Source organism: Electrophorus electricus, chromosome 3 (genome assembly GCF_013358815.1).
Source record: "Electrophorus electricus isolate fEleEle1 chromosome 3, fEleEle1.pri, whole genome shotgun sequence".
Lineage (NCBI taxonomy): Eukaryota > Metazoa > Chordata > Actinopteri > Gymnotiformes > Gymnotidae > Electrophorus > Electrophorus electricus.
The window spans coordinates 28,737,501-28,741,782 of NC_049537.1; the positions used below are offsets into that span (position 1 = coordinate 28,737,501).

Consider the following 4,282-nt stretch of genomic DNA (forward strand, 5'->3'; position numbering starts at 1 on the left):
ACACTGCTGGAAATTTTGTTGACCAGTTTAAACACTGTCTCAGCAGAGAATAGGACCTCGGTTCCTAATGGACCGAGAGTTATTTACATGCCTTTTAGCAAACGCAAAAGTGGCCTCTAACGTCTGTCCATAAAGTCCATCACTGGTCCTACACTGGCTACATTTTCCATGTATGGAAGTAAGGATGGTTGTCTTTTTTAAAGGTTCTCCCATGTCAATCTGGATCGCATCCACACTGACCACTGGCTTTGTTGGTTACCTGCCTGACCAAGGACCTTCCTCCTCTATTACTCAGTCTGGCTGGCAGTGAGATCTAGGAAGACTCTTGGTGGTTTCAACCTACTTCCATTAGAGAACTGGAGTCTACGTTGCTCATGGGTACTTTCAATACTGCAGAAATGTATCCTTCTGCAGAACAGTGCGTTTACATGATCAGGCTTAAGGACAATTCCCTCAGTCTCATAGCTTGGTTTGACAGTGTAGCTGCAGAGACATTTCATACAAATATAGCAAATATAGACAGAAGCAATTACAAGTGTCCTAACAAAATATTCCTAAAGCAATTTTTGCTTTTGCTATTGTGTATTATTGTGCGTACAGTGATGAGAAAAAAAAGTTTAATTCATTTTAAGATGAGTGTGGAACATAATGTGGAGAGCTTGAAATGACCTGACAACCTTCCTTATGAAGTATAATTATACCGTTTCAAAGTCCACTAAATGACTAATTCATTTCACCTCTCTGATGCATAATAGGTGTTCATAAAGCTTATACACCAGTCGTGTAGAATAATTAACTAATTCTACATGCAGCAATACAGGCATTAGAATACACAGACATTAACTACAAGAAAATGTGAATTCACTTTACAGCTAGTTTAGATTTTTGTTTATTTCCTGAACACATGAGCATAACCATTCCTTCAACACCCTAAATGAGGCTTATTTAGTGCCAGAATATCAAAATTATTTGCAAAATTTGATGGTAGTGTCAATCCTTGTATAGTTGTCTGATTCATAGTCAGCTCTGCATGAGGAGTTTAGCAGACTGTCAGTCTGTGACAGCAGGCTGTCAATCAAGCATGCTTATTAGAATATTAGGACTCCGCCCAGACCATACTCAGCTAGGACTGATTAGGCAAGTTGGTTGATTCTTGAGAAGGGTTTTTATCAAAATCTCTGTTCTTTTCTAATTAGAAAATTTGGTTCATGTTTAATATAATACTTTTTAGTATCACACACACATTTGTAATATTTTACAGTATTTTATTTGCATGCAGTGGTTACATGTGTCAGAATAAACCTGATGGGAATCTCTGAAATGCTCTTCACCAACAGGAGTACAAAATGCTCGAAATTCCGCTTTGTATTACTGTCTCTAAGTTTTTCAGTAATGTGTATGTGTGTGTGTGTGTGTCTGTGTGTGTGTGTGTGTGCATGTGAGAGAGAGAGCAAGAGAGAGAGAGAGGTGGAAAGGCAGTGTGAGTTATGGGCCGTCAGAGTGAGTACCTGGTATGTTTATTTTAAAAGGGGGCAGGTTACATGCCAAAATGGAGTGACACACTGATGGTAAGCAGACGACCCATTCACACTCCTACAACTGCATAACTCTCAGGCACACACACGCATACACACACACACACACACACACACACACACACACACACACACACACACACACACTCACTCACACACACACACACACACACACACACTCACACACACACACACACACACACACACACACACACACACACTCACACACACACACTCACACACACACACACACACACACTCACACACACACACTCACACACACACACACATGGATTTTTGATCCTCTCTTGTCCAGTTCTCAGATGTGGAGATAAGGGCAGCGGTCTGCTCTCTATCCACTTCCTTGAAATCCATCTTTCAGGAACTTGAGGAACTCCTTCTTGTTTTATGTTGACACGGCAAACCCATCCTGACCACTCTCAGGACTGTCCTGCTCTCTCTCATCCTGACCAGTCAGGACTGTCCCGCTCCCTCTCATCCTGACCACTAAGAACTCCGTTGTACTCAGGCAGCGCTGTGGAAGAGCCAACGTGCAACAACGGCATTTCACTGGATTTTCTTTTTCACACACATTAGGTCACAGCACGGCTGACATAAAGCCCTGCAATTTTACACCACCAATTATTTGTTCAGCACATGTAAACTGACATACATGAATATAAGAATTTCACAGATTCTCACAAATAAACTCACGTCTGATTTCCTAGTGTGAGAGCCCTGCGAGATGAGAGACACACGCATGTGTCGTAGTGAGTACAGGCAGCAGGTCCTGTTTTATTTCAGCGTCGATAGCTGTTTATGTGTTTAATGCTGAGAGGCCTGTATTGGCTATAGACTCAGCACTGGGACATGAATTTGCATACTTAGTACACTAACATGTTTTCCCTCATGTCTCACTGGCTGGAGAAAAAAAAAGATTAAAGAGGTGTTCTGTAAGAAGCCATTGACAACTACTAGGCTGAGAGAGAGAGAGAGACTCCCCCACTCACCTTCTTTTTAAGTCTCACCCCAGACGCTGCTGAGGTCTTAGAGGTTGGAGGTCTGGAAATTATGTGTTTTGTGACACACAGACAGAAATCTACTCCAGCGTCTCATCCAGACGTTAACCCGACTTCAGTTCTCCACAGGACTGTCATTCTTATTCCTTCTCGCTAACTCTCGCTCTCCTTCTCCATCTCTCGCTCTCCTTCTCCATCTCTCGCTCTCCTTCTCCATCTCTCGCTCTCCTTCTCCATCTCCCGTGCTCCCTCTCTCCATTTCTCTCACTTTTTATTTCTCCTCATCATTACATTGTCTGGCTAAATTCGCTACTAATATAATTCATTATATATTACAAAATGCCCTGCAGAATCACTTCACACCATCCCTTATGCTGATCACAGGACCATTAAAGAACTCTCTTTTTAAAAAGTGCAGCTAGATGTCCAGTTTTTAGTCTCAGCTGTTACAGGACCTTTAAAAAAAAAAAGATCTTAAAAATATGACACGACCTTCAACTCTAAGTAAGTATTTGCGGGGTGGAACTCTGCACCCTGGCTAGTGAGCTGGTGTCCTCTCAACTTAGGGTCGGGTTCACCTTCTAAAGTATCGTGTTGGCCAGCACTGTAGGGCAATATGTCCAGCAGCTGCTGCAGTCTTTGGCAGGACACTATGAGGCAAAAGCAGAGCACCACGGCACACACACACACACACACACACACACACACACACACACACACACACACACACACACACACACACACACAAAGAGAGGCAGGCAGAGGGGGAGAGAGAGATAGTAGGTGAAAAGATATCTCACTACACCATAAATGCAAACCTCATGAAACCTAAAATATGTTTCTTATTTTGTTTTATCTTGAGTTTTGCATGAGGGAAGTATGGCATAAGGCATATTCACCTTCCTCCACAGTCACGCTCGTCCACGAGACCTGTTTATTCCTCTGCTGACTGTTCCACAGCTCAATTACTGCTGAATGCCTTAATCGTAAAGCACCACATGCGTATCGTCCTTTGTCTCTAACATAGACCCCAGCTAACACATAATCGAGGCAAAATAGCCATTAGTCGCTGCAGTTTCTGACTGAATACTGAGATGTTCAAACAAACTTTTTTATTCCTTACCTGATCAAAGTCCCTTATTTGGGCATACTGGTAAACTTCACTACTGACACACTATAAACACACACACACACACACACACACACACACACACACACACACACACACACACACACACACAAAAACAAAATCACTGTCAAAGGTGCAATCAGGGGCGTTTCTACCCAAGAGCTGTGTTGCAGTTTTCTGGCAAATCCTGTCCAAGATTCCCCTGCCTTGGGGGATCCACAATATCACACTGACAAGCTTTGTCTATTAATAGTGGTGTGTGTGTGTGTGTATTCCCTCCAGCTTGGAACACTATGTTTCCATTTCCACACCTATGATAACAAGTTTGAACCAAGTGCATGTCCAAGCATATATGAGCGTGTGTGTGTTTGTGTGTACATGTGAGATGGAAGGACTATCTGCAGAACCTTTTTATGGGACTCAAACCTTGTGGGAGACTGTGTATGTTTAATGTGCAGTTTGTCTCCCATATATACTGCGTGGGACGTTTCTGTGCCTGTGTGTATTAGTAGTTCTGTTTCCTCAGGTAGGTGTCTCAGGTGTTGTCCAGGCCACATCCAGGTCTCATCTGTGAGTGTGGTCCCTAATTAACTAATTAA

General features: G+C 42.7%; 1 long non-coding RNA gene across 3 annotated transcripts; it reads right to left on the bottom strand.

The window, feature by feature from the left end:
• Positions 1-1,755: 1,755 nt before the first annotated feature.
• On the bottom strand, positions 1,756-3,889 carry LOC113589099. Of its 3 annotated transcripts, none has more exons than XR_003411919.2 (4): positions 3,678-3,889; positions 3,454-3,588; positions 3,133-3,204; positions 1,756-2,070 (listed from the first exon to the last, which is right to left on the bottom strand). It is a non-coding gene; the product is annotated as an uncharacterized LOC113589099 (long non-coding RNA). The 3 variants fall into 3 exon arrangements; XR_003411918.2 differs by having other exon boundaries at positions 3,088-3,204; XR_003411920.2 differs by having other exon boundaries at positions 3,047-3,204.
• Between the last annotated feature and the right edge of the window lie 393 nt (positions 3,890-4,282).